Below are 22,229 nucleotides of genomic sequence, written 5' to 3'. Positions count from 1 at the left end.
GAGAGAGGAGGAGAGAAAGACACCTGCAGACCTGCTTCACTGCTTGTGAAGCGACTCCCCTTCAGGTGGGGAGCCTGGGGCTTGAACCTGGATCCTTACGCGGGTCTTTGCGCTTTGAGCCACATGCACTTAACCCGCTGAGCTACTGCCCGACTCCCGCTCCCCTACTTCTTAACCAACTTATGAAATCACAACAATAAAATAGTGTCCTTTAGATTAAGATTATTCAATAATATTTATTAAGCACCTGCTAAGTAACTGACAGTCTTCTATTCATGGGATGAATGATAAACATAATTTCCATCTTTACAAAGAATATAACCTTGCTGGCAGAAAAAAGTTAAGAAATATGTATTAGTACATTTTCTGGTCATTAGTAATAAGGATAGGACTGATTTATATTTTAGACAATAACTGAGTGGAATGGCTACTGAGATCCATAAAGAAATATTTGCTTGAAGGGGTGAAGTGTAAGTAAAACAGAAGAGTGACATGTAAATACCCAACAAAAATATCTAGAAATTTGAATCCCAACAGTGTGCAGAGTAAAAAAATAAACAGTAGCTCTGAATTGGGAAAGACATGAACTGTTCAAAAATCAACATTCAGAAAATAATGAGTGAAAAGGCCTTTGTAGAAATGGAATGTGGTATAAATGACACTGAAGGAGAAAGGTGTAATTTGATTTTCATCTTGATGGTGAAATGATAATATCACTGTTTGTGAACTAGATTTGAACAATGGGAACAGAAATCCTCCTTACCCTTTTACAAAAGATTTGTCCCAGCACAGAAACTAATGACCATCCAGGACTCCTTTGTTCATTCATAGTTTCTTCATAGCATTTTTCACCTCTGAGTTCCTCAAGGTGTAGATCAAAAGATTTAACATGGGTGTGATGATGGAATCAGATATAACCATTGCCTTATCTATGGGATAAGTAGTGACGGGTCTGACATACAAGAATATACAAGCTACAAAGACCACAACTGTGAAGTGGGAGCCACAGCTGGAGAGAGCTTTGCCCCGAGCCTCAGAGTTATAAGACCTCAGGGAATAGAGGATGACTGTGTAGGACATTATGAGGATGAGGAAGATGGACGTGCACTTCGCCCCACTGCTGAGAATAACTAAGAGTCCCAGGGTGTGGGTGTCCATGCAGGCCAATTTCAACAATGGAAATAAGTCACATACAAAATTATCTATGATATTGGGACCACAGAAGGGTATTTGATACATGAAGATAAGTTGTATGATTGCATGGATAAATCCTCCCACCCAGAGCCCTCCCCGCAGCAGGCGGCATACCCTAGGGCTTATGATGGTCATGTAGTGCAGGGGCTTACAGATGGCCAGACAGCGCTCATAAGCCATGACGATGAGAAGGATGATCCCCACACCACCCAAGAAGTACTCTGCAAAGAGCTGGGCCATGCAGCCAGTGAGGGATATTGTAGTGCTATCAGAGAGCGAGTCCAAGATCAGCTTGGGGGCAATAACTGAAGAGTATATGGCATCCATGAAGGACAAGGCAGTGAGAAAGAAATACATAAGTCATCTCAGACTCTGGCTTGTGAGCACAGTGACCATGATAAGTATGTTCCCAGCAATTGTAGACATATACATGATTAGAAACACAGCAGCAAAACTTTTCCACAACTCTGGATTCCTTGTAGTGCCCCAAAGAATGAATTAAGTCACATTGCTTGGATTCTCCGTTTACTGTGAGCTGGTGTAAATACATTGCTTCAAACTGAAAAATGTACAAAATAAATATTTTAAATTAGCAATCTCTGAATGAGCTGTAAATATTTTGTACTCTGTCTCACACCCTTTTTACTAACCTTGCTTCCATCTAACAATATACAAAAGATGTGTTACCAATTATAGTCAAGACAACTTTTAAATCCTAAGGACCACCCCCACGCCCCAATCTTACAACAATAACTCTTCTCACAGGTGTGTTTCTTCCTTTCTGCTTGATACATGTTGAGACACTTATAAGATCCTGTTTCATCATTTTGGCACATACAACCACCTACAATGATGAAGGACTTGATATATCTTTAAGAAGCCCTATGTTCTTGGCCACCAGGTTCCAGATGCTAACGTGATGCCAATTGGACTTCCCTGGGGCAGCCAACCCCACCAATATGTCCTGGAGCCCCGCTTCCCCAGATCCTAAGTCTTCTTCCTAAGTCATAAGAGTGGGTGGAAAGGTTACCATGGAAAACTTACTGAGATTGCAGACCTAGATGCACGGGTAAGTTTTTGAACTTAAACAAATTCAGGAACAAGTTGTCCAGGTAGTGTCTCTATCCAATTAAAAAAAAAAAAAATCTAGTAACAAAAGGGCAACAAAAATGGGAGAAATGGCTTCCAGGAGCAATGGATTCATAGTGCAGGCACCGAACCTCAGCAATAATCCTGAAGGCAAAAAAAAAAACAGGAAAAAAAATTCTAGCTCTCTCTATCCAATTAAAAAGAAATAAAAAAAAACACTTCTCAAATTCAGGAACAAGTTATCCAGGTAAAGACAATAGCCTCCCTCCCCTCACACTTTACGCATACAATAATAACAGTAACTGAAAGGATCCAACAATCCTGAAACCAGTGCATTCGTGATTCTCCACTGTTGACCACGCTAAAGCTATGATTGTGTTACCTGGTAATGGGACTAAGATGACACTTGCATTTCTCCTTGAGACTGTCCCCCATTCTGTGGAAATATAGTTTCCTTTTTTATTTTTATTTTTATTTACCTATTTATTTATCCTAACTATACTGTAAGAACTGTTTCTTTGCCACCATCACGTGTCCCCCTGGGAACTCCTTCCTGGGAGCACAAGTACTCTGCCCATTGGGGAGACCCTTGCTCACTAGGAAGACCCCTTCCTCAACACTGTTAGTTTATCAATTCCTTATTGAAGTCTAATGTCCATAGTTATCTTACTTTTTGAAGTCATGAACATCACTTTGAATCATTTAACATGCTCAATTTCCAGTCACTCTCTTAGTGCAAAAGTCATTCTCTACTTATCGCTAACTTCTGCTAAAACACATTAGTCAAAAGAGAAAAATATACACAGTCCTTGCTAACTGGTGTCTATGACTACTAATTGTTTTACTTAAGTGCACTTGCATTTATATGGCCAAAGGAGTATAAGGGGTTAAAATAAAGTAGGGCGGAAACAGAAGTGGCTAGAAATAACAATAACAGCAGTGAAGTTATCAAGTTATCTGAGGGGGTAATTACATGGACATATAAGTAATAGAGAATAAACTGAGGATTCTGTTTGGAAAGATGATTACATAGGTCTGTAAATTTGCTGAGGTCATTGATAATAAGGAGGAGTGGACGTGAGCCTAGGAAACTAACACAAAATTGGCTCTAGGGTTGGTAGTCAAAGTTTATTATGTAACATTGCTCGGGGAAATAGAAGGACATTTAATTTCATCTCAAATCTGAGGTGTAATGTAGGCTGATCACCGTTATTCCCTTAAAATACAGGAAACCATAGTTGAGTATTGGCTCATGCAGTAAAGCACACACTTTACCAGGCATAAGGAGCCCTGTTCAATCCCCCAGGACGCCCCCCCCAACCTGCAGAAAAGAGATCACATGAGAGGTAGAACAATGCCTTAAGTCTCTCTCCTTCTTTCTCTTTCTTCCTCTCTATTTTTCTCAGACTCTCATCATCAAAAAAGAAAGACAGGACTGGGTGGTAGCACAGATTCCAGCACATATGTTACAATGTGCAAGAACACAGGTTCATGCCTCCAGGCTCCACCTACAGGTGGTGGAACAGGGCCACAAGTCTCTCTTCCTTCCTTTCTTTCTTTTTTTTCTTTCTTTCTTTCTTTCTCCCTCCCTCTCTGTCTCTTCGTTTACCCTCTCAATTCCTCTCCATCCTATCAAATAGCAATTATTTTTTAATTATTTTATTTTATTTTTATTTTTTCCCTTTTGTGGCCCTTGTTGTTTATCATAGTTGCTGTTGTTATTGATGTCATCATTGTTGGATAGGACAGAGAGAAATGGAGAGAGGAGGGGAAGACAGAGAGAGGGGAGAGAAAGATAGACACCTGCAGACCTGCTTCACTGCCTGTGAAGTGACTCCCCTGCAGGTGGGGGGCCAGGGGCTCGAACCGGGATCCTAATGCCAGTCCGTGCACTTTGTGCTTAACTCACTGTACCACCTCCTGGCTCGCAAAATAAAATTAAGAGTAAAAAATGAAAAAGGTCACCTGGAACAATGGATTCATGCAGGCATTTGGTTCCAGAGAGAACCCTGATGACAAAAGTCAGGAAATCAATAGGAGAACTTGATAGGTTCTTGTAGTAATTCATAATCTTCTGCTGACAACTATGTAAATAACTCATGCAACTCTTTGGTATTTTTAGTTCTCTGACTTTCAACATTTCCCCCACACTTCTCCTTAACTGTCTAGCCCAGGGCCAATGCTCCACTATATCTATAGTGGATATTATGGTACATGGTATATAATCTCCTTTCCTGGCCTGAAACAGTCATTCCCCCAGTTCCAGAAAGCACTGGTGACTCTCTACTAAGCCCTTCTTGAGTGAAAAGGCCACCTGATATCACAGTCACTTCCTATCACCATAAGCCATAATCAATAGCTGCCTAACAAGGAGTTGTAATAGCCCAAACCCCTCCCTCTACTCTGAAGATTATCCCCAACCTGAAGCTTTCTGCAGAATCAACAGAGATTTTTATTTTTATTCCACCACAATTTAATTTCTCTTTGCCCAATTCTGTTTCCTCCCCTTTCCCACAGGGATTTGTTCCCAGAGCATTTTTCAATAAATTTATCTTTGAATCTTTTTCTCATATATTGTCTCCAAGGAAAATGCATGATATCAATAATGAAAATGGTTACACATATGAAATATCATTCTAGAGAGAAATATCATTCTCTCTCTGACTACAGCCTTCTCCCTCCAGCCCTCACACCCAGATATTCCCTTGTCATGTATATCATGTAGTATATACTACATGATCCTTATTTATTGACAAATAGCGAGTTTCTTGTCAAAACTAGCCCTCACTGCCATTCATTCTTGGCGGCTAAAAACCATTTAGACACAAAGCGGAATGAAGCACTTAATAATCAGAAATCTGAAGGTGGGACTAGAGTCGATGGGATTTGGGGTCTCCATTTTGGGAAAAGCTAGTAAGTCTATTTTAGGTATATTCCAAGGGGCCCATTACTTCACTAATTTTTCCCTGAGCATGACAGCTATCATGTAGGTGGGCCACAGGCACTACTTGAAGAAAAGGTGTCGGAATTGGAAACAAAACTAGAAAGCTGGATCAGGGAAGAGAGTAGCTCCCAATTATGGATAAAACATACAGATATTGTTTACTGTAAGCCCTATTGATTTGATCTGGGGCCCATAATTGTTATTCTTCATATCCCTATATTTCAAATCTTAGAGTGTCCTTGTGCTCAGTTTCTAGGATTTTTCTTATCAATTTACATTATTGTCCTGAATGATTTCAGTCTCATGGGTGGACATTTATTTATATCTGCAAGGATATCTAATTTAAGTTCAAAATAGTATATACATTTTACTATCTATCAATAGTATATATCTACAATGTAGTATGTGCAAACAAATTCTTCCTACAGCTTTCCTAATCTTAATTAAATAATTACCCCTTCTGTTCAGTGCTAAAAACAAGCTGTGGTGTCAGTTTTTCTCTTTTCTTTTTGTAGACACAGTGGATTATGACTCAGGTCCCCATCCCTACTCTCCTCCAAATAGAAGGTATAATGCCTATCCTCCCCTCATACTGGGAACATTTCTAATAGATAGTAATTTAGCTGACATCCCCCTTTGGGAATCACTCCACTAAAGAAAATCATTTTTACAGGGTTGGGTGATGGTGCACCCAGTAAAGCAGCATGCAAGGACTCAGGTTAGAGCCCCAGCTCTCCACCTGCAGAGGGAAGCCTCATGAACATGAAGCAGGTCTGCAGCTGTCTGTCTCTCTCCCTCTTTTTTTTTTTTTAAAGATTTTACTTGTTTACTAATGAGAAAGATAGGAGGAGAGAGAGAAAGAACCAGACATTACTCTAATACATGTGTTGTGGGGGGATTGACCTCAGGACCTCATGCTTGAGAGCCCAATGCTTTATCCACTGCACCACCTCCAAGACCATTCTCTCCCACTTTATTTACCCCTCCCCTCTCAATTTCTGTCTTGTAAAAAAAAAAAAAAAATGAAGGGGGGAAATGGTGGCCAGGAGCAGTAGATTCATAGTGCCAGCACCAAGCCCCAAAGACAATTCTAGTGGCAAAAAAAAAAAGAAGGAAAAAAAAGAAACAGGAAAAGAGAGAAGAAAAGAAAGACAAGAAAAGACAAGAAAAGAAAAGAAAAGAAAAGGAAAGAAAAGGAAGAAAATAAATCATTTTAGGGTGGGATAGGTAATAAAATGTGTATGCAAAAAGTCTCTGGTGCCTGAGGCTTCAAGGCCTTGGGCTCAAATCACACACCATGATATGCCAGAGGTGAGCAATACTGAGGGGGAAGCACAGGGGGAGAAGCAAAAAGAGGGGAAAGGGAGGGGCTAGGAAAGGGCTGGAGGAGAAGAAGGAGGGGGAGGAAGAGAGGCAGGACTAAGAGGAGGAGGGGTAGCAGGAAGAGGAGGGGCAGGAGGAGGGACAAGAGGGGGCAGGGCAGGAGGACCAGAGAGGGCCCTAGGAGAAGAAAGAGGCTTCTTCCTTCTCTTCCAGGGCCTCCTATATCCAGTGACTAGCCAACATGGAATTTTAAGGACTTTGTCTGCTTACCCGACTAATAGAGTAAGTGTGAATTGTTACTCCCCCAGGGTTTGACTGGAGTCTCATTCTTATTGTCCAGATGCTTTCCTCTCATTTTTCTAAATTGTTTCTCCCAAAAGAACTCTCCATTAATCTCAATTTCAGAGTCTGCTTTCCAGGAAATCTAGATTCAACGGCAGAATTTTGGAGTAGCTTTCTAAATGACCTTCCTGTTTCTATCTTTTTTCAGGAGCGGTGGATTCGTAGTGCAGGCAGTGAGTCCCAGCGATAACCCTGGAGGCAAAAAAAAAAAAAAAAAAATTAAAAATCAGCCATAGAAATGAGTAGATGTAGCTGTGTTTTCAGTTAAAATTTGTGTACAAAAACATGTTGCTGATGGATTTACACCATGAGTTACATTTTGAAGACTCTTGATAGAGAATGCTCTATGTGAGTAAACTATGGTTATGGAACATTGTCTTTATAAGATAAAACCATTAAGGGTCTGGAAGTGGCATACCCTATTGAGAGCACATTATTATGCTTGAATACCTTGGCTCAAGTTATTGGTTCCCGACTGCAGAGGGTTAACTTCATAAGCAGTGTAGCAGTGCTACAGGTGTATCTCTCTGCCTCTTTTTTCATTGCCCCTCCCTTCTCAATTTCTTTTTTTTTTTTAATTTTTGTTTATAAAAAGGAAACACTGACAAAAATACAGGATAAGAGGGGTACAACTTCACACAATTCCCACCACTAGAACTCTGTATCCCATCCCTTTGGACTTCCCTGGACAGACAACCCCAGCAATGTGTCCTGGAGCCCCACTTCTCCAGAACCCCACCCCACTAGGGAAAGAGTGAGAAAGGCTGGGAGTATGGATAGACCTGCCAAAGCCCATGTTCATCTGGGAAGCAATTACAGAAGCCGGACCTTCCACCTTCTACACCCCTCTCAATTTCTTAATGTCCTATCAAATAAAAGAAAGGGGTTAAAGGAAATATACATATATATGTATATATGTATGTGTATACATATATATATATTTATTCATGATTTCTTGTAAATACATGACAACCTTCTTTATTTTTCTCCCAGAATCTCTGATTGTTTTATATTTTACTTTAAGTATAGACAGATACTTAAGATAAAAAAATTTAAAAGTTTAAATAAACAAGTAGAGCTGTTATCCTCAGATCAATGTTAATAAGCTTTTTTAATTATCTTTATTTATTTATTGGATAGAGACAGTCAGAAATCAAGAGGAAGGAGTAGACAGAGAGGGAAAAAGACAGACACCTGCAACCCTGCTCACCACTTATAAAGCTTTCCCCCTGCAGGTGGGGACCTGGATCTTGAACCTGGTTCCTTGCACATTTCAACATGTGTGCTCAACCAGGTGCACTACCACCCAGCCCCCAATGTTAATAAATTTAACAATTAATTTTACAAACGTCTATAGGTTGCCTGATATATAAGTTACTGTGCTGTTGTCTGGGAGGTGACACAGTGGATAAAGCAACGGCCTCTCAAGCATGAGGTCCTGAGTTCAATCCCAGCAGCACATATGTGAGAGTGATGTCTAGTTCTTTCTCTGTCTTTCTCCTATCTTTCTCATTAATAAATAAATAAAATACTTTTTTTAAAAAATAAGTCACTGTGCTATGACAGTAAGAATGCAAATGTGGAAAAGATTTAGACTCTTTTATTCAAAATTTTAGTTCCCAAGGGGAGGGTAAAGCATGCTCATAAATATATGTGACACAAAGCATGTAAGAAAATGTACCACAAAATAAGTAAAAATATTTTTCTTTTGTTTATTTATTGTAGGATAGAGACAGAGAGAAACTGAAAAATGAGGTGGTAATAGAGATAGAGACAGAGAGACACCTGCAACCCTGCTTCACTACTCGTGAAACTTTTCCCCTGCAGGTGGGACCCGGGGGCTTGAACTCAGGGTCCTCAGGCTGTAATGTGAGTGCTTAACCAGGTGTGCCACCGCCTAGCCCCCCAATTTTTCTTTTAGATGAGAAAAAATTGCTCTTAACTGCTTTGAGGAAATGTAGAGATTAAGGACAGTGATCATTAGCTGAAAAGAACCCCATCATGGGTCAATCGCAGATATACCTGGTTAAGCACACACATTACAATGCACAAGGACCTATGTTCAAGCCACCTGGTCCCCACCTACAGGGATGAACTTCGCAAGTGGTGAAACAGTGCTACAAGTAACTCTCTGTTTCTCTCCTTATTACTATTCCCCCCCCTCCAATTTCTTTCTGTCTCTATCCAAAATCAATCAATAAATAAATGAACCGTGTCTCTTAGACCTAACTAAGAAGAATGTATAAATCCAATAGAGGAGAAAGGACATTTAAAATGAAGACAACAGCAGAAACAAAAATCCATCAGTATCCCACCCCCTCCCCTGATAGCTTTCCTATTCTTTAACCCTCTGGGAGTATGAACCCAAGGTCATTGTGGGATGCAGAAGGTGGAAGGTCTGGCTTCTTTAATTGCTTCCCCCGCTGAATATGGGTGTTGACAGGTCAATCCATACTCCCAGCCTGCCTCTCTCTTTCCCTAGTGGGACAGGGATCTTCTTCTTCTTCTAGCGTTTGCCCTTCTTCCGTAGCCAGTCAACAGCGTCAGGTTGAGCCTGATGTAAAGTTTCAAGACCTCCTTTGAATCTGGAGAGGTGGCAGTCGTTGACTATGTGGGTCGTAGTCTGTCTGTAGCCACAGGGGCAGTTCGGGGTCTCTGGCTCCCCAGCAATGGAACATAGCAGCGCACCGGCCATGGCCTGTTCGGTAGCGATGGAGGAGGGCCCAATCATAACGTGCTAGGTCAAAGCCGGGTTGACGCTCGCAGGGGTCTGTGATGAGGTGTTTGTTCTTTACCTCAGCTGACTGCCAACTCTGTTTCCAAGAGTCTGGAACAGAGAAGTTCAGTGTAGGCGTAGGGGACCAGATTGGGTGACGAGACGTCAAGCGTTGGACAGGGTGGGCGAAGATATCCACGTATATTGGCAGGTCCAGTCGAGCGTAGATGTGGGAAATGAACTTAGATGATGCCGCATCCTGACGAATATCTGGCAGGGCGATGTTGCTAAGAACTGGCAGCCATGGAACCGGGGTGGAACGGATGGTTCCAGAAATGATCCTCATGGAGGAATATAATTTGGAATCGACCAAGTGGACATGGGGGCTACGGAACCATACTGGGGCACAGTATTCTGCAGTGGAATAGCATAATGCCAGAGATGATGATCGTAGTGTGGAAGCGCTCGCGCCCCATGAGGAGCTGGCCAGTCTTGCAATGATGTTATTCCTCGCGCCCACCTTTGCTGCAGTTTTTATGAGATGTTTGTGAAATGACAGAGTGCGATCGAGAGTAACGCCAAGATAGACTGGCTGGGCTTCATGCCAGATTCTCGCATCGCCAAGCTGCACATTAAGCTCATGCGAGGCCGAGGCATGGTATAGATGGAAAACAGATGATACCATTTTTGCAGTGCTAGGGGTTAGTTGCCATTTTTTACAGTAATCAGATATCAGAGACATGTCTTTCATGAGTGTTTCCTCGAGGATGTTGAACTTGGATGCCTGAGTTGCACAGCAGATGTCATCGGCGTAGATGAACTTCCTTGAAGAAGTTTCTGGGAGGTCATTGATGTAAATATTAAATAGCGTAGGAGCCAGAACAGAGCCCTGGGGGGGGGGGGGGCACTTGAGACAAGTCTCCATCTGCTAGACTTGTCACCCAGATGGACCCGGAATCTTCTGTTTTGGAGAAGAAACAATATAGTGTTGGCCACCCATGGAGGCAGGCATCTTGAGATCTTGACTAGGAGACCACGGTGCCAGACCGTGTCATAGGCTGCTGTGAGATCAACAAAGACAGCACCCATCTTTAAATTCTTCTGGAATCCATTTTCAATGTAAGTTGAAAGGGCCAGGGCTTGTTAGCAGGTAGATCTTCCTGGGTGGAAACCAGCCTGGGCGGGTGATAGGAATTTCTCTGTAAGATGAGAAATACGTGACAGAAGCAGCCTCTCAAGGAGTTTGTAACACACGGAGAGGAGAGAAATTGGTCTATAGCTGGCGGCCAGTGTTGGGTCTTTCTTTGGTTTCAAAACCGCTATAATCTTCGCACGACACCAAACTTTGGGCATAGACTCAGATTCCAAGATGTGGGACAGGAATGAAGCGAGCCACTTCTTTGCCACGGGACCCAGGTTAAGAATGAGTTCTGGGGTGATGTTATCATAGCCAGCAGCTGTTCCCGGTTTAACCCTCTTCAAAGTGTCTTCCAGTTCAGACAGTGTAAAGGGAGAGATTTTTGGAGATGGACAAGATTTAATAATGATCAACAAATCCATGAGATAAGAGGGGTATAATTACACACAATTCCCACCACCAGAAATCTGTATCCCATCCCTCCATTAAAAACTTTCCCTATTCTTTATCCTTCTGGGAGTATGGGCTGCAGATCTTTAGAATGTGGGAGGTCAGGCTTCTGTAATTGCTTCTCTGCTGGACATGGGCATTAGCAGGCCAATCCATATCCGTAGCCTGTTTCTATCTTTCCCTAGTGTGGCAGGGATCAGGAGAGGTGGGGTTCAAGGGCACATCGGTGAGGTCATCTGTCCAGTGAAGTCAGGTTGACATCATGGTAGCATCTCCAACTTGGTGGCTGAAAAACTATTTAGATATAAAGCAGAACAAATCATTTAATAATCAGGAATCTAAAGGTAAGACTATAGCTGATGAGATTTGGGGTCTCCATTTTGGAAAAAGCTAGTAGGTCTATTTTAGGTATATTCCAAGGGGCCCTGTACTTTATTAGTTTTTGTCTGAACCTGACAGCTAACATGCAGGTGGGCTAAAGGTATTGTCTGGGGAGATGGTGTCAGAGTTGAAAATAGGACTAGAAAGCTGTATCAGGGAAGAGAGTAGCTCCCAAACATGGGAAAAGTATATAAATATTGTTAAGTGTAAACCCCATCGGTGTGATCTGGGCCCCATATTCAGGACAGGAGCCTGTGGGACCTCTACATCCCTGTAGGTCTGAGCTTGAATTATATGGTCACAGCTAGGAAAGTTCTAGGCTTCACTCATTTCAGGACCATGTTGGCCCAGCCTCCCTTTGGAAAGTGTGGCAGTCCCTACCATTGTTGTTCCACATTGAGGCCAAGATCCTGTAGAGGCCCACAAGAGTGTCCACTATGTTGTTTCTGATGGAGATAACCAGTGATGGTGGAGAGAAGGATCTGCTAGAGATCTAGGCCCATCATGTCTGTGTGGGAATCCCAGGATTCACTGACTAGGGCCCCAGGTTATGGGGTGTCCTGGAAGTGACCAAGAGAGCCATCATTAAAGTATGCCACTCTCTTGCTATTATCCAGCTTTTGTAGTCCTTACTTTATCTGACAAGGTTAGCCTTAGAGTGATTGAGGGAAGTGAAATAGGAAGTAACTGAGGAGGATATCTAGGTCTAAGTAGAAACTATTTGATTAAATACTTTATGGAGTCTTTTTTATGTCGTTCTACTTGCTTGCTGCACTTATTGAATCACTGCAAACTGCTGTGCACTTTTACTTTAAGGTGTATATTTCCCCCTAACTTGCAGATACATGTGCACATGAGTTCTCCCACTCTTAAAGACAGTTTGTCTACCCGTTTTCTTTGTTGTGGTGGTGGTGGTTGAAAATTCATGTGTTTCAGTTATCTAGGCCAGAAAAGAACAAAACCATTTGGTTTTGGTTGTGTAGATGTCTTTCACCTCCTTTCACCTCCTAAGTATAATCACCTCCAGTTCCATTGATTTTTATCCCAAAGGATAAATGTGAGCTACTCTCTGCCCTAATCCAGCTTTCTAATCTTATTGTCAATTCTGACACCATCTCCCCAGACAGTATGTTTAGTCCACCTACATGTTAACTATTAACCTCAAGCAAAAAAAATTACTAGAGCCATGGGCCTAAAATAGATAGACTTCCTAGCTTCTTACCACCCTTAAATCACTATTCTCACCCACTCTATTCCTATTTTTTAGTTCATGTTTATTAAACAGTTTGTCTTGCTTCACATCTTACTGCCTGTTAGCCACCAAGTTGCAGATGCTACTATGATTCCATCCTGAACTCCCTGGGCAGATGACCTCACCAATGTCTCCAAGAACTTCACCTCTCCAGAGCCCATTCCCACTAGGTAAAGAGAGAAACAGGCTGTGGGTATAGGTTGACCTGCCAACACCCATGTCCAGCAGAGAAGCAATAGCAGAATCCAGAACTTCTACCTTCTGCACCCCAAAAATAATTTTGGTCAACACACCTAGAGGGGAGAAGTGTTAGGGAAGATGACCAGAGGACTCTGAACTCCAATTCCATCAAGACCTGGAGAGAAAAGAGGAAAAAAAAAATGGAAGGAAACTAAGAAGTAGTAGGTGTGACTTATAAAAGGAGAGAAGGGAGGATAATAGAAGGAAAAAGGGGATAGATAGATGGATAGATAGGTAGATAGATGGATAGATAGAAGATGATAGATAGATAGATAGATAGATAGATAGATAGATAGATAGATAGATAGATAGTCAACAGATATCTGTGATCTTAGAACTACGGCAGTTTTCCAGTGGAGAGAATGGGGACATAGAACTCTGGTGACAGGAACGGTGTAGATTTATACCCATTTTATCTTATAATTTTATAAATCAATATTAAATCTCTAACAAAAAATAAAAAATAAATATACATGCAAAAATATGCATCATGGTTTGAGGTCATAAAGTTACTGTTTCTTCCTAAGTAATAGAATGCATATACTTTAGTGCCCTCTAGTGTTTAAACAGACTTGAGACAAAACAAAAAAACGAGCAATTGAGTTTCAGTTTTTCTTCATATGTAATCTGTTTATATGCCAGTGATTCCACCTAAAGTTTATATTTAAAAATAATAAGTACTGGGGCCCTATTCAGGGAGTACTGAGATTACCAAACAGACATGATGGGCCTAGACCTCGAATAAATCCCTCTCTCCATTGTTACCAGTCATCTATATCAGGAACAACAAAACAGACCACTTTGTGGACCCCCAAAGGGCCTTGCCCTCAACTTGGATCAACAGTGGTAGAGAATGTTCCCCATCCTCCAAAGGGAGGATAGACAACATACTTTATGCTATACCTGAGGAAGATGGGTCCTGATATTGGGGCAGCTTGGAACGTTCCTACTCATGATCACAGAATGTGAGCTCAGATTTATAGGGATGCAGAGTTCACATTAGCTCCTAAGCTAAATATGGGCCCAGATCACATCAAATCAATGGGGTTTACAGTCAACAATATTTGTACACCTTTCCCATATTTGAGAGCTACTCTCTTCCCTGATCCAGCTTTCTGGTCCTTTTTCCAGCAATGACATCATCTCCCCAGACAATCACTAGGATTCACCTGCGTATCAGATTTCAGGCCCGGGGAAAAAAAAAAAAACTAGTATAGCCACAGGTCCTTTGGAATATAACTAAAATATGCCTATTATCTAACTACAAAATAGAGATATCCCCCCCCCCAACTCTTCATCTATACTACTACAGCCTTTAGGATCATGATTAGTAAACAACTTGTTTGGCTTTATATGTGAACTCTCTTTTCAGCCAATAAACAAAATCTTAATAAAAAAATAGGAAAGTTATCAAGGGAAGGGATGGGATGCGGAATTCTGGTGGTGGGAATTTTGTGGAGTTGCACCCCTCTTATCCTATGGTTTTGTCAATGTTTCATTTTTATTAATAAATAATACAAAAATGACATATGAAAAATAAAATTAATAATAATAATAGATCAGTTAAAAAAGGGTTGGTGAAATTTCTCACTTGCATAGTGTGCTACTTTGCAAGTGTGTGACCCAGGTTCAAGCCCAACACCTTTCTGACTTTATATAATAATGAAAATAACTATAATTATTATAGAATGAGTTATTTATAATAAATTATTATAATATATAAACTCATCACTACGCCAAAAAAGCAAATTGTGTCCTATGCAATAAAAAGAATTAAATCACTCTTTGCTATTCTGACAGATGCCACTGATAATTAGAGTTATAGTAAGATTAAAAACCAGTACTCTTTGAAATAACCAATTAGAAAGCCTTTTTCACATAATGTAAAATTATAAGTTGTAATTTATAATTCTAAATCAAAATTTGTATATGCTATACCAAGTTCACCACCAAAAGACCAATTCTCCAGTTGTAAGCGTCACTGTACATGTGACCACTTTTAACTGACTTATTCATACCCTAGTCCACTCTTTTCTGGTAAACACTAATTTACTCTTGCAGTCTAAAGGTTTATTTTTGTTATTTTTTGCTCATTCATTTGGTTTCTTCTATGTACCACATATTGGGTAAGAGCATAAGGTGTTCATCATTGTCCATTTGACTTATTTCACAAAGTATAATTTTTTTATACTTTAGCTACATTCTTATTGTTATTAATGGTAGAGTTTCATCTTTTTATATAGCTGGCTCCCATTCCATTAAGTATATATACACAACATCTTTTTGAATCATCTGACCATGAGAACTTCAGTTGTTTACCAGTCATGGCTACTGTAAATGAAGTTTACTTTGACACTTGTTCTTTTTTGTCTTTTAGTAAATAAGTTCCTACATATGAAATGATATCTCATTATCATTCTAGTAGATTTATATTATCACCACTAAAAACATATGTTGATTTTATCAAAATAATATAGGGGGCAAGTGGTGGCATGCCTGATTAAGCACACACATTATAGTGCACAAGGATCCAGGTTCAAGCCCCTGCTCACCCCCTGCAGGGGAAAAATTTCACACATGGTAAAGCAGACTGCAGGTGTCTTTCTGTCTCTCGCCCTCTCTCCCTCTCCCTCCCCTCTCAATTTCTCTCATCTCTATCCAATAATAAATTTAAAATAAAAATAATATGTCATGATTAGTTCTACTATTTTATCTTGTAACAAATAACAGTAGGTTAATGCTGGGGCTCACGTGGGGTGGCTCCAGCCAGGAGGCAAGCTTACTGATTCTCCCTCGCTAGCTCAAGGGCTCAGCGATACAGAAGGGAGACACTGGGAAGTATTTTGGTACAAACACTCATTTATTCAGGGGTGAGCTTGGGTATATATAGATATTTAAACAAAGAACATTTTTCAAATACAACAGAAATTACAGGTTTCTTAAAGGTCAGCTTGCCCCTATGGTAGGGGGCTGGTATGACAAGAATTGATGCAGATACATAAAGGTCAAAACAGTTATTCTCCATGATGCAGGCAAGTTAATTATCCAAAGGCATTTGAGAGAAGCATAGGGGTTAAACCAGTAAGGTGAGATAGGGAGAAGAAAAATGAGGCTTGATATGAATCATAGATATCAAAGAACATAAGGAAATATAAGTTATGGGGTTTTCTCTGTCTGGTGTTTGGGGTGTATGATAAAGTGTGTTCTTTGTTATCAAAAGGTGAAGTGGATGTGTGAACTTTGAGTGACTATGTGAACTTTGAGTGAACCTTAAAGCAGGCAGCCATGTGGCCTGCCAGCAGGGAGAAAATAAGTGGGAGAGGCCCGTAGGTTTTCTGTGAGCTTGAGAGGCTGACAAGGAGAAACTGAGTCTGGGAGACTTTTTCCCTCTTGGCTCATATCTATGAGGAGAGAGGCTAACAAGTGGGGTGTCTTTCCAGACCTCCATCCAAGGATGGGAGAGCTTCTCTAAGCTCTACCGAGCTTTCACATAGTCCTACAGGTTAACAAAGCAAAAATATATTTAATTTACTTTGTTGCTATGTATAAAACACAAAACTTGAATTAGAAAAAAAAAATACTTCTCCAAAGTCAACATGTAAAACAAGAACTAGTTTCTGTTATTGCTTCTCCACTGTACATGGGCAATGGCAGGTCATTTCTTCTGCACCTGAAAATAATTCTGGTTCATATCTCCAGCGGGAATGAAATGTTAAGAGAAGATGGCCAGAGGGCTCTGAACTCTAATTCCATCAAGGCCCACAAAGAAAAGAGGGAAAATGGAAGGGAATTCAAAAGTAGCAATAGGTATAGATATGACTTAGAGAGAAAGAGAGAGAGAGAGAAGTAAACCCATGTCTGTGACCTTGGGAGAACTACTGCAGCTTCCAGTGAAGGGGATAGGGACACAGAACTCAGGTAGAGGACACAGTGTGGAATTATACCTATATAATTGCATAATTTTGTAAATCAATATCCAATCACTAATTAAAAATAAGCAAAAAAAGAAATAACAAAATAAAACCAACTAGGCAACAGACAAATTATTCTCCTTATTATATTGACCATATAAAAGCTAAGTTTGCATGCTATTTAACTCCTATTATTTTCCCATTCAGACATTATCCTGATAAATAAAGTCAAAACAAAAAAAAAGTTTTCCTTTTCATTTTATTGGGTTGGAGGGATAATGGTTTACAACAGAGTAGTTGACACATGGACAGAATTTCTCCTTGAGAAATCTCCTTGAGGTGTCTGCAGAACATTCTCACTCCCAACTTGGGACATTTTCCAGAATCATACATCAAGACTCAAAGGTGCCTCCCAAAGCTTTCTTTCCCAAAACAATGTTTTTTAAGCTTAAGTAACACATACTACAAACACCACATGATCCAGACACATATATAGCAGAATACTTAGGAACAAACTTCACTTCCTTCTGCTCATGGAAGCATCTAAAAAAGATATAACAATGTTACACAATAACGATGGTCTCTGGACATTGGTGCTTTTAAAGACAGGTAGATGCTTCTTCAGCCCTTAGGAGGCTCAGCCCCTTTGCTGGTTTTTACAATGACAGCCTTACTCTACTCAGGAATGCCCAGTCCAGGAACCACTCCACCAGGCATCATGGGGCTAAATATTTATGGCCCACCGGAAATTTTTTGGGGAAATATTAGGTAAGTTATTTCAAAGACTTATCAATAGAGGGTGGGGCACTAGTGCAGTGGGTTAAGCACACATGGTGCAAAGTGCAAGGATGGGCTTAAGGATCCCGGTTCGAGCCCCCGGCTCCTCTCCTACAGGGGAGTCACTTCATCGGTGGTGAAGCAGGTCTGCAGGTGTCTTTCTCTCCCTCTTTCTGCCTTCCCCTCCTCTCTTGATTTCTCTCTGTCCTATATAACAACAATGACAGCAACAACAACGATAAACAACAAGGGCAACAAAAGGTAAAAACATAACCTCCAGGAGCAGTGGATTCGATTTGTAATGCAGGTACCGAGCCCCAGCTATAACCCTGGAGACCAAAAAAAAAAAAAAGATAAAGATAAAATAAAATAAAAACAAAATTAAAAAGAAATAAAAAAGTTATCAATCAAGAGTGTGACATAATGAACCCCTATCAGTCCCTACTAAAGAACATGGGGTGCATTGCAATTAGATTGACTATAAGTAGTTATTGGGTAGCAGCATGGATATGTGGGTGTATGTGAAGACATGAGTATACTAAGTGATAAAAAATACAGATAAGTCTCTGTGATTTTTGACCCAATATAATATATTTTGCTCTGGATGCCTTCCTCTCTGATCCATAAGTGTGTATCTTCTCTCCCAGCTGGGAGACCCTCCACTTCTTCACAGAAACTTTTATGTGGGGGCCAGGCAGTAGCGCAGCAGGTTAAGTGCACTTGGCAACAAGCTCAAGGACCGGCTCAAGGATCCCAGTTCGAGCCCCTGGCTCCCCACCTGCAGGGGTGTGGCTTCACAAGCAGTGAAGCAGGTCTGTAGATGTCTATTTTTCTCTCCTCCTCTCTGTCTTCCACTCTTCTCTTGATTTCTCTCTAACCTATCCAATAACACCGATAGCAATAAAAACAATAATAACAACAATGATAAACAACAAGGACAACAAAAGGGAGAAGAAAATAGCCTCCAAGAGCAGTGGATTGATACTGCACTCACCAAGCCCCAGAAATAACCCTGGAGGCAAAAAGAAAGGAAAAAAAAATTTTAAAGCTTCTAGGTACTTAATAAATTCATTCTGAATGACCTCTCCTTTTAAAATAGTGCAAAATGAAAACTTTTTGCATACAGAGAAGAGGAAGCAATTTTTTACCTCATTAGTTTCTGCTTAATCCAGGTGCTAATAAATTCTATCTGCTAACTAGAATTGCAATTAAAAAAAAAAGCCCAAAATATTTTGAAGCATTTATCTCTAATCCTAAAATGTATTCTTTTTAGTTTATAGTTCAAAGTGCAGTAGAAATTCTTCCTTATCATCAATTTCAGCACTAGTCCACAAGTTGAATATATGGGTAACAAAAGGAAAAGGAGTCAAGAATTTTATTAGCTTTTATGTTTTTATTAATTTCCCTTTAAATATCTACTAAATTTGCTGCAAAATTTTATACATTGCTACTACAGAACCAAAGATATTATGACTGGAAAATTGTTAAACTGCATGTTTTTTTTTTCCAAAAGTCAATTTGTGAGAGTCACATGTAATTCTAGTTTATATTTAGAAACTATTTTTAAAATTGGCTCATCTATTCTATCTTTTTTCAATGTATTAATAGAATCACAATTTAGTAGTCAGCCTGGAATGGTGAAGCCTAAGTGAAAACCACTACAGTATAAAAGACAAATGCAGATGACTTCATGCACACATGAGATATGAAGAAACAAATCAAATGAGCAAATGGGCCAGACAGATGGTGCATTGAGTGGGGTGTTGCCAGAGTAACACTATGTAATCTCCATCCCTCTCTCTCCCTATTATATGTTAACAAATAAAATCTTTAACAAACAAAATAACTCAGACTTTTGACAACAAAATGATAGTTACCAGTAACATTTTTAGTGCTAGGCAGGATGTGAAATATACTTTCCTTTTAAATATTTTACTTATTTTTGTTGAATAGAAACAGGGAAAAATTGATACAGAACAGGGAGACAGGAAGAAAGAAGAACACCTACAGCACTGTTTCACCACTTGTGAAGCTTCCCCCCTGCAGGTTGGGACCAGCGGCTTGAACCTAGGTCTTTGCACAAGATAATGTGTGTGTGTTCAATCAGGTGTGCTACCACCTAGCCCCATAAAAATGTACTTTTATTAAACTGTGGAGATGTAGTTCTGAAACTTAAATAGTATTGTTCACTAATAGTACCTCAACTTTACGTAATTAATTTTTAAAAGTCGACAACAACAAAAGGGTTTTGTGTATAATACCTTCCTAAAATATATATTATTTAGACAAATAGACTTTAATATGTAATACATATTACATTTAAATGTAATATGTAATACATATTGCATTTAAATATACATATAAGAGTGGCTCCTCAGATTCATCTTCTGGTAGGATCCAATGTTAATGTCATTAGTAAAAAACATATTTCATATTTATGCTACATTTACTTTTGTAAAGAGGCAGTCAATTTGCTGGTAAGTTGATCCCAGAAAGTAGGAAAGGAACAGGAACTATAGATATCAAGGGAATGGTTCTCACTGACACTGTAAGAGACATAAAGAAAAAAAAAAAAAAAAAGTCTTCCGGGACTCTGGCGGTAGCACAGCGGGTTAAGTGCATGTGGCTCAAAGCACAAGGGCCAGCGTAATAATCCCTGTTCAGCCCCCGGCTCCCCACCTGCAGGGGAGTCACTTCACAGGCAGGGAAGCAGGTCTCCAGGTGTCTATCTTTCTCTCCCCCTCTCTGTCTTTCCTTCTCTCCATTTCTCTCTGTCCTATCCAATAACAATGACATCAATAACAAGACCAAATAATAACTACAACAAAAATGAAAGAACAAGGGCAACAAAAGGGAAAATAAATAAATAAATAAATATTAAAAAATGCCTTCCTTATCATACCACACAGAAGGTGGAGCATATTTCCACTGATTCCCTATCACCTTTTGGATAAGAATTGCCGACAGGGCACTCCAAATCCTTTGCACTTCTGAATCCTACTGACTCATAAACTGAGTTCATTATCGTTAGAGAACACCCTGAAACCACAGGGATACATAATTCACTTTCAGACGAGATTTTCAGACAAGAGTATTCAGGGTGGCATGGCTGCAGACTATAACTCACTTTCAAAGTAGAATGGTTCTCAGCAAAAATTACATATGATCCCATATAGGACTGTCCACCTTCTCAGTAACAGAAATCAAAATTGGACCAAGGAGAGGTATCAAATGGAATCAAAAGTATCAGTTAATATAATCCTTCTATGACTCAAATCTGCTCATGTTCCACATATCATTAGACACAATTCCACATATCATTAGACACAATTAATACTGATTATCTCTTTATTTCCAAACCCACTCATTTTTTTCATTATCTTTATTTATTGGATAGAGACAGCCAGAATTTAAGAGGGAAGGGGGAGATAGGAAGAGAGATAGAGAGACACCTTAGCCCTGCCTCACTACTCATGAAGATTTCCCCATGTAGGTGGGGACCAGGGGCCCTTGGCACATTAAAATGTGCGCTCAACCAGGTGTTCCACTACCTGACCCCCCAAACCTACTCTTCAGTCCCCTCATTACAGTCTCATTTCCTGCTGCACTCAGGAACTTAAATACCTTCACTGTTGTGGGAGTCATACTCTCTGGTCTTTCCTGAGCCTCAGCACTTGTAATGTCCACTGCCATGACTATCATATATGGCAGCAACGGAACACACTTTAACGAATCTCTTAAATTCTCAACATAATCCTCCCCAGTCCCATTATGTAACAATAATTATATTTACTTATGAAATAAAGTGTACTGTTACCACTACTAAACTGTGGCTCCAAATTGCTTGGCATTTAGCACAAGAAACCTTACGTGACCAGATGACAGTGCATAGCTTCAGATATAATGGTACACTCAGTATTCTTTTTGTGAAGTAGATTCCACACCTTCCATTTCCCAGGATTTAGAAAATCCTGCAGTAGGGCCACTTCACAAGCGGTGAAGCAGGTCTGCAGGTTTCTTTCTTTTTTTCTTTTATTTATTTATTTTTATATTTATTTATTTATTTTCCATTTTGTTGCCCTTGTTTCTTATTGTTGTGGTAGTTATTATTGTTGTTGTTAATGATGTCATTGTTGTTAGATAGGGCAGAGAGAAATGGAAAGAGGAGGGGAAGCCAGAGAGGGGGAGAGAAAGACACCTAGACCTACTTCACCTCACCGCCTGTGAAGTGACTCCCCTACAGGTGGGCAGCCGGGGACTCAAACCAGTATCCTTATGCCGGTCTTTGCTCTTTGTGCCACATGCGCTTAACCCCCTGCGTTACCCCCCGACTCCCAGGTGTCGTCTCTCCCCCTCTCATCTTCCCCTCCTCTCTCACTTTCTCTGTCCTATTCAACAACAGCAGCAATGGCAACAATAACAACAAGGGCAACAAAATGGGGAAAATGGCCTCCAGGAGCAGTGGGTTTGTA

General features: G+C 40.2%; 1 protein-coding gene and 1 pseudogene across 1 annotated transcript in view; both read right to left on the bottom strand.

Moving 5' to 3' along the window:
• Positions 1 to 22,229, bottom strand: part of HDDC2 (HD domain containing 2) — a 605,961-nt gene that overhangs the window by 214,239 nt on the left and 369,493 nt on the right. The gene's annotated exons all lie outside the window — the stretch shown is intronic.
• On the bottom strand, positions 826 to 21,450 carry LOC103125339 (olfactory receptor 4C6-like; annotated as a pseudogene).

Source organism: Erinaceus europaeus, chromosome 4 (assembly GCF_950295315.1).
Source record: "Erinaceus europaeus chromosome 4, mEriEur2.1, whole genome shotgun sequence".
Classification (NCBI taxonomy): domain Eukaryota; kingdom Metazoa; phylum Chordata; class Mammalia; order Eulipotyphla; family Erinaceidae; genus Erinaceus; species Erinaceus europaeus.
Note: the sequence above shows the minus strand (reverse complement) of the source record. Positions and strands in the feature narration are given on the sequence as shown.